Source organism: Castor canadensis, chromosome 5 (genome assembly GCF_047511655.1).
Source record: "Castor canadensis chromosome 5, mCasCan1.hap1v2, whole genome shotgun sequence".
Taxonomy (NCBI): domain Eukaryota; kingdom Metazoa; phylum Chordata; class Mammalia; order Rodentia; family Castoridae; genus Castor; species Castor canadensis.
Window position 1 is genome coordinate 40,559,176 of NC_133390.1, and position 13,720 is coordinate 40,572,895.

General features: G+C 34.6%; 1 protein-coding gene across 2 annotated transcripts in view; it reads left to right on the forward strand.

The window, feature by feature from the left end:
* The window catches only part of Htr1f (5-hydroxytryptamine receptor 1F), a 200,399-nt gene that overhangs the window by 112,949 nt on the left and 73,730 nt on the right, over positions 1–13,720 (forward strand). The window contains exon 2 of one of the 2 annotated variants that reach the window (XM_074072936.1): positions 6,394–6,470. The exons of the other annotated variant lie outside the window; for it this stretch is intronic. The gene's annotated coding sequence lies outside the window, so the exon portion shown is untranslated. The remainder of the gene's footprint in view (positions 1–6,393; positions 6,471–13,720) is intronic. 2 annotated transcript variants of the gene reach the window in all.

The following is a 13,720-nucleotide window of genomic DNA, read 5'->3' on the forward strand; positions in this document are numbered from 1 at the left end:
GATATAAGTCAAAATAAAAATTTCATTGTATAGAATTTTAAATAAAGATGTGAGGATAGAGAGTAGCATAATATTATTTTAACCAGCATATTTAGAGAAAGTCTCACAAATGGAATGCCATTTGAACAAAGACCTAAAAGAGCCATAGAAAATAACTCTCTCTCTCTCTCTCTCTCTCTCTCTCTCTCTCCATATATATATATATATATATATATATATATATGCAAAAACCCTTTAAGAAACAGGTATCAAAAAGTGCACCCCTTGTCCCTGTTCAAGGAATAGCCTAAATAGCTGGCACGTCATGTGAGGGGGGAAAGTTGTCACAAATAAACTCAGACAGGTATTTGGAGATCATGTAGAGAAGATTTTTTTTTATTGAAATAAGATGGGGAGTGTTTGAGGAGTCTGCAGCATTGGATGGGCATGATCTGACTTGTATTTTAGTAGTGTTACTCTGATTGCTAGATTAATGAAGATGCAAGGGTGATAACAAGGAAAATCCTCTTGCCTGGATGCAAGAAAAAATGGAGGTGTAGATTAGAGGGATTCTAAAGAAGGCAATGAGAATTTTAGTTTCTGATATATTTTAAAACAAGTCAGTAGAATTTGCTAGCAGGTTAAATATAAGGCAAACGAGAAGGGAAACAGCTAAGCAGGGTCTCCATGTATTTTATCCTGAGCAGCTGGAATGATAGACTTGCCACTAACTGTCATGGAAGATAGCAAGAGAGGCAATAATGAGGAAACAAACAGGAATTTCATTTGCATATAAGTATAGAACCCCAGAAAAAGATAAAACTTAGAAGGCTCAAGACATATAACTAGTAAGAAAAAGCTATATATAAAGAAAGATATCTAAGACTAGGTCCAGGACTTTTTTTTTTTTTTTTTTTTTTTTTTGCTGAACTGGAGGGAGGAGTTGAACTCAGGAACTTGCTTTTGCTAGGCAGGTACTCTGCAAGTTAAGCCACACCTTCAACCCTGGGACAAGCATTCTTCTGGAAGGAAAGAGAGAAAACACAATACCAATGAGACTTTGTAACAAAGCAATCTACCCCATAGCTTGCACAAAAGTCAATTCCATATGATTCATAATCCCAGATGTATGAATTATAATCTTAGATTTGCTAAGAAAGTGAATTAAACTGTAGCTAGCTTGCTAGTTGCAAAACTGGTGAACAATTATGTCTAGAATACTTCAAAAAACTCTTCACATAAGTAAATAAAAACTTAAATACAAAATGAGTAAAAGGCTTGAGCCATTTCACAAGTGAGGATAGCCAATAAACATGAGAAAAAGCTAATAAATCTCATTTTAAAAAGACAAATTAAAACCACAGTGAGTATCACTGCACACCTAACACAAGAGCTAGAGCTAAAATTTAAAAGGCTGACAACAATTGTTAGCACGACACATTTTACATATTGCTGGTGTGAGGGCAAAAAGGTTCACGCACTTTGGAAACCATCTGGCAATATCAATACTCTTTCATTAAGCAGTCTCTCCCTAGCTATCCACTCAATGGAAATATGTACACCTATATGTTCTCCCAAAGACAAATAGAAGAAAGCCCCTGGTAGTATAATTCATAGTAGGGTGGATAAATAAACTGTGGTATACTCATACCATAGAAAAGTATACAGTAATAAAAAAGAAGTGAATACTATTGCAGGCAACAATAAAATTCTCACAATCATCATTTGGAGTAAAAGAAGCCAAGCATTGGAATAGATGCATACCATGTGATCCCATGTACATAAAATTCAAGTAACAAGTTAACCTAGGTCCATGAGGTTAGCATAGTGACTACCTTTCGTGAGAAGTGGGAGTGCCAAATGTCTAGGAGTCTCCATAAGGGAAACTTCTTGGGTGCTCAGAGTGTTCTACAGCCAGATCTAAGAGGTGGTGTATGACTTAATCCTTTTATAAAAATTCATATAGTTGTATACTGATGGTTTGTGTAGTTTCTCATATAGTTTTATTTTAAATAAAAATATTTGTACAAAAACAAAGGAAAAAAATGGTGCTATTTAATCATAGGTTTAAGATTATCTAACACTCCACCATCAAAAGTTTCATTGTCTCTGACTTCTCCACTGTTCTTTGACTTTTAAATCTCATACACATTTTCTTTCTCCTCATGTGTATATAAGTTGGGATAATTGGTAGTGACAAAAACATATGTGGTCTTCACAAAGTGCATGCTGTAATAATAAATTATATAAAGTGTGTACGCCTCCTGTCATTTAAACAAATATTTTGAAATGAATTTGGTCTAAAGGATGATAATACTGATTGTTTGTATTTTATGCAAGTATGAGAATAAAGTAAATTTAATTTATTCTTCTTTCCTTAAGAAGGACTCAAAGGCATAATCTTTTTTACTTTAAAAACTTTATTTAGCAAAAATGGAGAACATCATTCTTCTTTTCCTTCTGATACATAGATATCATTTTTAAAGCTTTAAAATAAAATATTTACAGACTAAACTATGGTCCCTAGGGACACACATGTGGGTGATAAACTGCAAGTAAACACAGGATGTGATATGGATGTAGGTCAAGATAATGGATATGGTTGGAGAAAAGATAAGGGTGATTGAGACAGGCACAAAGATGGTGTTGGAATGACAAGAAATGTCCACCTTAGATGATGGCTACAAGACTGTTTACCCCATAAAAATTGAACTGGGGCTGGAGGTGTGGTTCAAGTGGTAGTGCACATGCCTAGCAAGCCTAAAGTCCGGAGTTCAAACCCCACTAGTGTCAAAAAAGAATTTATTCAACTGTACATTTGTATGTGTTTTATTTTACAATAAAAAAAAGTAAATTTTCACTTGGGAAAAGTATCCCAATCTGTAATTCAGAGGAAAAATGCTAAAGGCAAGGATGCAGAATAACTTTTTCTATGTTAGTTTCTGTTGCCATTGCTATGACCTTACATAAACACTTAAAAGGAGGATTTATTTTGAATCTTGGTTTCAGCGAGTTCAGCCCATAGTTGCTTCCCCCTATGGTTGCTTGGATAGAATATCATAGCAGCAGTGTGTAGCAGAGGAGCTTATTTAGGAATCTGAGATAAGAAAGACAGGAAGGGACCAGGGACAAGACACCTACAAGGACCCACTCCCATAGATCTATTTACTTCAGGGAGTTCCCCTCTCCTAAAGTTTCCAGAACCTGCCAAAATAGTGCCACCAGCTGGGGAATCTAGTCTTTAACATAGGACCCTGTGAGGGACAGTTAAAATTCAACCGTAGCACTTTCAAAATAGGTCTTCAGTAACTAGCATTCATTGAAATTGTTCACTGGTAAGATTTTATGAAACTTACCTGTCTTTCTTTACCTGTATTGATATCATTCCATATGTGTTATAAAAATGCTAATGCCATCTTTCAAATTGAATTGTTACAAGTTTTAATTAATAGGAATAAAAGTTAACGAAATTTTGAAACAAATACTTTTAACAAGGTAGAAAAAAAATCCATGAAATTAAACTATAGTTTCATGATTTTAAAAGTAATAATAAGTTGCCTAAAACAATTTGATTTGGAAAGTCTTGTTAAGCTGTAGAAAATTCATCAGACATGTTAAAGGAAAACCAACAGAGTAGTCATTTATTCTGGACACATTCACACCACATCTATCATGAAAATGCACTATTTTATTTTGAAAGGTTTGCAAGATAATTGTCATCTTCAAAAAGTCACAAGGAATAAAGTAAATATTAATTAATTAGATTGAAGGAAAAGAGTAAACCAAAAGTATAATAGAGGATTAAATTTAGGTAAATAAATGTCTGAATGGGGGTACTTTCTTAACATGAAAACAACAGAGTAACAAATAAGTACAATAATCTTTATAATTATTTCAAACAAAAATAAAGAGCTTTTAATAGACCTAACATTGAAGTACAAATTAGTATAAATCTCTGGAAGTAAATTAAATGTGTATATTGAATTTATTGTGTTAATGTACATACTCCTTCAAATAATATTTCCATTTCAAGTCATCTATCTTAAAGAAATGATCATAATTGACAAAATAATTTTTCAAATAGTTCTAGAATGGCAACACATTTAACATTACAGTGCTACAAATCTAACATATGAGATTCTGGAATAGTGATGCTTTGTGTATGATAGCTCCATAAATACTCTTGTAAAGTAACAAAATATAGATTGATGTCTTGAATTAAACCTGCATCAGATCTTCAATTTTGTGAAAAGTGGCCATATTTTTAAGTAATTGATACAAAAATTTTATGCAACTAGCTAGAGTTCACTGGTCAGGGAAGATTCTTAGAGGCTTATCCCCAGAAAATGCTGATGTTTTTACTTAAATATATTCATTATTTTAATGTTTAAGGACAAAATATATATTATATACCTTATAACATGTATGTATTTTATCATATGATCAGTAAGGAATGTTGAGGTGCTCAATTTACCCAGTAAATTGAAAATAAAAATTTTACATCTCTCTATTTTTCAATGTACAGGCTTCTGAAGGTAACTCTTTAACTCAATGGTAAATCAGTTTTCAAAGAAAGCCACATAATAGGTTCAGATTGACTATCTGCTGTTCACTGGGTTTTGGTGTCATTGGGACAGCTGTGATAAAGGAATCAATCTATTAAAAGAAACATCCTGGGCCCTGTGACTGGCTTCCTGGACAAAATGACCCTCCTGAGAGAGTCTACTTGTTCTAAAATACAAGCCCTCAAAGTCTCTTCTAAAGAAAATTCAACAAAAACTACAAAATCATTGGCAATTATTGAGGTATATGCCTGAGAAACCAGAGCAAAGGCACAGCTACTCATTGCCTCTCTGAGTGCTGCCATGATTGCCTGGACCATCTCAGACCACTGGTAAACACTGACGGACGTGTAGATTCCAAGGAAATCTCTCTGCCAGATTCTTGGCCTTACTTACCAAATCCTCCAAGTTCAGAATTTGTAATTTTAGAATGGGTAGTATTTTTTTTTTCAAAGAAAGCCCACATTATTCAAGTTATCATGGAGCAAATATAAAGTAGAACCTGACCACACACTAAAGCTGTAGCAATTCCTTCAGGACCATAAAAAGCCTGGAACTCCTGGTTCTCACTGATCCAACTACTTTTTGAAACTGAAAGTATTTTCTACCATCACCACGACTGGCATCTTCTGGCAGGTCTTTGCCACACCTTCCCTACCTTTCCTACCATCAGAATCCAAACTGTCCCTCAGGGCATGTGCCCGAGATCCTTAAATATATTCTTTTAAAATTCTCCAATTGAGATAAATGTCACAGTACTATCTTAATCATGATGACTCAATTAGTTTCCAGGAATTGTTAACTTAAATGTATTTGGAGGCTATAATGTAGTTCTTGTATTGTGAATAAAATTATATTTTGAGAGAGAAATTTAGAAAGATTTAGAGTCATGTTCACTTCTACTTCCTAAATCCTACTCCATATGCCCTGACCTCAGCAGGTCTTCTCTGAATTGCACTTAGCAGATCTTCAATCAGGATTTGTGGGTAAATAAACTTGTGTGGGTATTTGTGAATCTTTGAGAATGAGTGCTATCTTTTCAAGCAGAGACTTATTTCTCAGTTAAATTACCTTTTACCTACTAATGACAGATGAACTTATAGAAATTCTCATCTGGAAAACTTTTCTTTTGTCCTTTCTGGAGAAAAGAGTTGTTAAAGAAATTTAATTAAAGTGGAACTTCATGCCTAGAAGAAAAAAAATTACTTTATTTTGAAAGTTCTTACCTAGATTCTTTTCCAATTCACTAGACTAGTGAATATTTGGGGGTTTTAGTCTCTGTTATCCCTCCTGTCCTCATTCTTGGAATAATCTCAACAAGTCTCATTTTTCCATTTTTATACATGAGTACGTAATATTCAAAATTCCAGTTCTCTTCTGCTTCTAGGAATGAGGCTGACTATGCTTCCCTGTCCTTTGGATTTAGTTATGGTCATATAATTAGTTCTGGCAGCAAATACCAGTGCTCACCAGCCCACTCTTCCCCTGCTGTGTAAAGAGATGGCATGTGGTGTGGAGTGGCTATATGAAAAAGGGTCCCCAGTGAACGCGTGCTAGACTTGTGCTCTGAGCAAGAAATAAGTTCTGTTCCTCCAAGCTGTTGAGATTTTGGTGGTGTTGTTGCCACAGTATAACCTAGTCTATATGTTCCAAAATAATGCTGGTGAGTCTTTGTATACGAAATCTTCCTTGAGACCACACAGTGGTCTTTCACTAACATGGGGGAGGAAAAACTTGGGTAAGAGTTCATGATATACCTCTTCTACCTAATACTAAGGTAGAACAATCCATTTATAAGGGTTTAAAAGAGTCAAAATATCAAGTCATAATTCCCTTCTCTCTTTCTCTTTAGAAGCCTGCTAAGGGCAACAGACACTTTGTACAAATTCAGGAACCCTGGAGATACAGAATCCGCATCTATCAGAAGGAGTAAGTTCAGCTGCATGAAACAGAAATAAGAAGTAAGATTTCCCTAAGCATAATAGAAGTTTATTTTTCTTTTATACAAAGAAGCTGAATGTGGAACCTAGAGCTAATATGGTAGCTTCACCAGATCTTCAGAAATCTAAGTCCTATTTTTCTACTCTACCTTCCTCAGTCTAAGGCTTTATCTTCAGGATCACTCTATTGGCCTAAAACATCAGCTGCTGCTCCAGTCATCCTGTGCTGGCATCCAGGACTGTAGTAGAAGAAAGAGAAAAAGAATCACAAAAGTATACTGTCCAGCTCTCTTTAAGCAAACTTTGTGGCTCCTCTTGGAAATTCCCCATGACACAGCCTGCAAAACCTTATTAGTCTGAATTTGACCACATAAAGTAACTGACCTGCAAATATGTCTTAAATAGGCATGTTTTAAAAGCTAGAATTAACAAGGAGATGGATTTTAATTAGGTGACAACTATTCTGTTTTCCATAATATCTACCAAGTATGCTATTCTATGCTGGCAATACTAATTTTCTTAAGCATTCTTTTAACTCCTTAAAAATCTAACTTCTATCCCTTCTCATCCCTCATGAGTATACATATATGTATATAATATAGAGAGGTATTATATAAATGTAAATATATTTGGATAGACATTACTTTCTTAACAAAATAAAGTTATACATTTTCTCTTTTCTTGATAAAGGTAATGATAACTTTTTATTCCACATTTTTTAGCAGGCACTACAACTTTAAACTTGTCTGAACTGAAAAATACTACTGCCTCTTGATTCTTTTAATTTCTGACTATGCCTTTCATTGGGTTTTAATTTATTAGCATACTACTTCACATGATATTCTCCATTGCTTAATCCTACATATCATTTATGCAACTGAGTTTTTAATTATCAATAAAAAGTGAACATTACTTACAAATACATGTCTGATGGTATGGAATATCTTCATTATTAAATTCTATAGCTTTCCTTTCAGCCAAAATAATAAACATGTCTACCCACACACCCCCAAAACCCAAATGCATGTCTGTTGCTGGAAGAGGGAGGGAACTTTTAAAATGCATAATGGGCCAATATCATATATCAGAACATAATTTTGTTTGTTGCATTAACAGGCTATGGAAAATGAAAAATGGTGATGGTGAGGAAAAGGAGAAAAGGGAACATTTGCATATGAGAATGTAAATTGGTACAACTATTATAGAGAATTATATAGAGGTTTATCAAAAAATTAAAAACAGAGCTATCAGATTATCCAGCAATCTCCCTCCCAGGCTCATATCTGCAGGGACTGAAGTCAATATGTTGCAGAGACAGCTGCACTGTTCATTGCAGCACTACTAACAATAGCCAAGATATGGAAACAATAGAAGATCTATCCACAAATAAATGGATAAATAACATCTGATACATATACGCAATAGAATACTATTCAGCCATAGAAAGAATGGAGTCCTGTCATTTGTAACAACATGGATATTGCTGTTAACGGATATTGGTATCAAGTGAGATAAGCACAAGCCAGGTTCAGAAAGATAAGTATGACAAGATCTCACTCATATGTGGAATCTAAAAAAGTTATCTCATAAAAGTCGAGAGCAAGGTGGTGGTAACTAGAGACTTGGAAGAGAAGGGGATAGAGGAAAGGTGAGAAAAGGTTGATCAATGGTTACTACGTTATAGGAATAAGAAACTTGATGTGCTATTGCTCTGTAGGTTCACTATAGATAATGATATTGTGTATATTTCTAAAAGCTAGAAGAAAGGATTTCGAATTTTCTCAACATAAATGATAAATGCTTGAAGAGATAAATATGTTTAATTTGATTTAAACCAGGTACCCCATAATGTTATATTTTTGTGTCGGTTAAACATAAATTTAAGGAAAATTTTTTAAATTACACAGTAAATTAGAGCAGGACTTTTATTAATGCCACTTGAAAAAAATGGTTTCCAAATTAAATTGTGTAGCTATGAAAAGTAAACAGAAAATGACAGAGCCTTCTAGAGTTTAAATTCATATTGATTGCATTTGCCCTACAATATTTCATATGGGTAATTTATAATTCTTAATAATAATTGGGGTTCTTTGGAAATTTCTCACAAAAGTAAGGTATGAACAAATATTTTGTTCTGTGCAAGTTCCATAAGATTGTGAACATTTTAACTTGAAATATATTGCTTTCCCTTTTTTCAATACATTCATTTCCTATTTTAAGGCAGGAATTTAAACCAATCCCTTTTTCAGAGGTGCAATCATATTCACACTCACATTTCTTGGCATTCCTGAACTGAAAGTATGTCAGTGGATAGAATTGGTTTCCACAGGTCTTCTATCAGAAGTTGAGCCTTGAATGTTAGATACAAGATCCCCTTAAAAACTACTCTATGTAAGTCATTCCAGTTTAACAGGCACTTAACACTAACAAGATACTTCAGATTAGACAGTAGATAAAATTGGGATACTTGTACAGTTAAACCTTCAATTGGAACATCTTTCCTGCCTCACACTTTTCAGCCCAGGATCATGTAGCTGTCTCTATTGTAAGCTCCTGTAGCACTTTGTTTTTCTCTTTAACAAAACACCTATAGTATTTTAATAATTATTTATCACATGTTCGCTAGCCTATGAGCCTCTTTTGATAAAATGTTATATGCTAACCTTGTATTCTACAGCATTGCCTACTACATATGAAATTTCAAATATATTTCTAAATTTAAAAAGTTTAAGTAACACTGATTTAATTTTTCATAGTTTGCCAGATCAAATATTGCTTCTGTATTTCTTAGTTGATTTTATACTGTATGATAGATCATACAGAAAAAAGTTTATTTTCCTCTTCTGGCAAAATACATTGTCATGATACTCACTTGGGATTCATCTTACTAACTCCTATGAAATGGAAAAAAAATCTTCCACACTTAGGAAGAGTGTTGCTACCCATACTTGTCCAATAACCGGAAAAGCAACGTGGTAGACAAAGTATTTTCTGGGCACTACTGTCTCCTCTTCAGGATCTACTAGGACACAGATTAACTACAGTGGTCTGAAGACTGAGAACTGACAGTAGGGCAGTGGTTATTGTTTCAGTTGTTTCTGCTGTTGCTGCTTTTACTAGAAGATAAAAGAGAAAGATGACAGAGGAGTGGCATAGGCAATTCTAGGCCTTCTAGAAAACTGTCATACTTTCCCTAACTCAGAGATCTGGTACCATATGTATATTCCACAGCTCTAAATGGAAATGATAATCAGTGAGATTATAAATATGGTTGGTGCAAGTGCCTGAAATAGAACCAAATGATGGAAAGAGAATTATCTCCTGAACAAAGAAGAAGACAAAGACAGGGAAACACAAGACACTTCATGTTGAACACAGTAAAACACTTACACATCTGATTCTAAATGTGAAACTACTTTATTGAACATTGTAAACTACATTCAGAATCCCAAATTTTGAGTGTTACCTAGAAAAAGTATATGAAGAATAGACCCAGATAATGTGTCAGAAAAATCAGGCTTTGGGCTAGGGATGTAGCCCAGTGGTAGAGTGCTGACCTAGCATGTGCAGGCCTTGAGTTTGATCCCTACTACTCCAAAAAAGGAAAAAAAAGATCCTTACAGTTACACACACAAAAAAGAACAAAAAACAAAAAAGTACATCATACCATCTGGAAGTCCCAAATGATATATTATATTTGGAAATCTCACAGGATTGCCTGCTTTTTAAATAATGAAATAAAAAATGAAATGAACCTTTCATTCTTTTCATAGGTAACAAAATAAATTGTACACACGTTAGTGCATCAGTTAAATATTTGTATGGTGCTGATTCTATGGTACATTAATTAGCTTTAGAGTTTGTCTTAAATTTTTATGTCAGAGATAATTATGAAATATGTAAATAATCTCCACTAGCACCTTAATAAATGGTTTTATACATGATTTTCTGTGCCTTAAGTTATGCGTACAATTATCAATAGTTCAGATAATCTTCATTTACTTCTTGAGTTTTGGGGGAGCAACATTACTGGGGTTTGAACTCAAGGCCTCATACTTGTTAGGCCAGTATCTACCACTTGAGCCATGCATCCAGCATTTTTTTGATTTTAGTTATTTTTGGATAAAGTCCTGTACTTTTTGCCCAGAACTTGCCTCAAGCTGTGATCCTCTTCCCCAGGCCTCCCTCATAGCTGTGTGTTTCACAACATCCAGCTTGTTGTTTAAGATGGGGACCTTACTAACTTTTTGGCCAGGCTGGCCTCAGACTTCAACCCTTCCAATCCTTGCTGCTCAAATAGCTGGGAATATAGATGTAAGCCATCATGCCTGGCTAACTATTTACTTTTAATTGAAAACATACAGGGTTTCTTCAGCTATATGGTGAAATTTATAAGTTCAATATGCATTACTGGATGACTCTAGCAGTTTTAAGTACGAATATAGGTACTTAAGATCACTTTTTCATATTTTATACTTTTTGTTTTATAACCAAATATGATTTTCCACATTCCTAAATGAATGTTTTCACTATATAGATACATGTATCAACAGTCACTCTATGGAGCAGAAACAAGTGCATCTGTTTATCATGGTCGTGTCATCACACTATCCACAAAGAATACTTCTGAAATGAGCTGCCTTCTTGGACTTTGATCCTCACTTTATGTTTTAGTGATAGAACATTCATTCTACAATTTACCCAATCTTGTAAAGAGGGAGAAAGTAGTCCACACTTTGTATGTGAGGTGACAAGCCAGTTCCAGTGAAATCCACATAATTTGATACATTGTAAGAACTTTAATAAATGCTACAATGTACCCTCACCCAGCACAACAATAAAAAAAAAGAAAGAAAGCTATAGATTAAAAAAGAGCTCCCCAGAGCAGCTCTATTGGTGATAATGTGGTAACAATACATTTTTTTTTTATTTTCAAGAAGGTAATAGGCATGTTGGAAGAAATGAGACATCTACTCTTGATATCACCTTGTCAACTGGAGGTAAACAGATATGAGGCAGGGTGGAGTTAGATTTAAAGAGAGAGAACTTGAGTCTAACAGGAATCAGTCATCATCATCTGGAAGTTAATTTTTTCTGTTTAGATGATCTTGGCACTTACAATGAATGGAACAGTCAGTGACAGCCAGAAGCAGAAGGCTTGTGGCACTTGACATGTCACTGGCAGAGAGAAGACAGTGGTTCTCAGCAAAAATAACAATGGACTTCTGTATCAGGACAAAGCTTCGTCCTGTTGCTGAATCCACAGTAAACTAGTTGTATGCAAGTACCATACAACATATATGGCAATCAGATTATCTGTAATTGTTAAGTAGCTTCAAATTTTACTGACTCTTTGATCTAGTTATTTAATCTCTCTGTTTCAAGAATAGTAATGATAGTATCTATTTCATAGGCTTGATGAGATTAAATGAATGAATTATATATGTAAAATATTCAGAACAATTCCAGGCAATACAATTATTTCTGTATACATATGAACTATTAAGCTCTATCATTAATTTATTCACATAACCTTAAATATGAAGCTTTTGTTGACATTTCATGTCATAAACACTTCTATGCCTCTCAGTTTATCAGTAAACAATTGAACAAGATGTAGAAATTCTTCCAAGTAGTCTAATTCATTACTTTTAATGACTGAATACTGTGCCATAGTCTTTCTTTAAACCAATATGTAAAGTGATTAATTCCAGCTTATTAGGCCTTGGGAAAACTATCCTTGCCATTTGTCATTTGACAGTAGCTGGTTACTCTTTTGCCTGCACTCCCGGCCTTCCTCTCCACATTCTTGTTTGATCCACGAGCTATTCTTTAGGGAGTTATCTTGGCCTACTTGAACTGCCGACAATTTTCTATCAAAGCACATCAAGAAAGCATTAGTAAAATAACAATAACAAAGAATGCATGCAAGGGAAAGGTACTGTAACAGCAGTAACAAGAGCTAGCCCATGTTGAGAACTTACTACTTGCTCAGGCCATGCAAAGTGGTAGCATATACCCTTGGTGCTCTACCTCCATCTTCTCACATCATTAATGATGCACACTCCATCCCCACCCCAACAGCCACGCCTGTGATTCTCTTTGTAAGTCTTCCCTCGAGCATTGGCGCCTTCATTTTCTTTGTGGAGAAAACCAACCAGACGGTCTCACCTCAAATCGAAAGCCAGTGACATACTAGTACAGGGTCATGAAACTCCAGTTCCTGTGCCTCAAGCCAGATATTTATAGCCTGGATTGGCTTGTGAGATCAGCTACCTGTAGGGACTTTTGAGGAAGTTGAAACTTTTTGGCTTCTTCCCTTACTGTCTTGGTTTCTCCACAATCACTTGCACACAAATCCTCATCTCAGGGTCTATTTCTAAGACATATAGCATAAAAGCAAAGCACATCACAATGTGTTATTTCATAATTTTCACATCAGTAGTAAGAGAAACTTACCTAATGGTCTATGCCAAGTACACAGGTGGATTAAAAATTTAGTATGTCTTATTTTAAAGCTCAGGTTCTTAATTGTTACTTCCTGATAGTGGGACCCTAAAGGCAAAGAAAACTACATGAGGCATATTGACAAGGATCCAAAAACCAAAGAGGAAAAAGAGAGGATGTGTGGGTAGGACATCACTTCTGCCATATTCTCTCATCAATAGGCCCCATCTCTTGGTAGCCCTGCATCTTGTTGACTGCCCTTTAAGAGTTAACTTCACTCTCCTGTCCTCACTAAAAAATCTGGGAGGGACACAGGCAACTTGTCTCCATTCTCCCCAGTTTTACCTAAATAATTCCACCAGAGTTATGCTCCTGCAATTGAGCTATCCTCATTAAGGATTTCTCACTTTTCAAATTATTTCACTCAGTCCAAAGACCTACCCCCAAGTTGGAAATTTGCAACTTTTAAATTCCTAACTGGGTTAAAATATTCTATTATGCACACAAATTCAATTTTAAAACTATAAAATAATACAGAAACCATTTTGATGTTTCATTTTATTTTCTACTTTGTTGAAAAATATCCTAAAATGAGTGTGAAAGATTACATTAACTTCTCTGACTTGGAATTTAATTTAATGAGCTGAAAAAGGAATGTTTTGGATAAAGAAATTACTGTCCTTGAAAAATTAGGCTAAATAACATTTTCCCACATTTTAGGGTTTTTTTTTTTTTCTCATTAATGTTTTCAGGTGTCCTCTACTACTCACACTAAAAAATTGGCTAATAGTT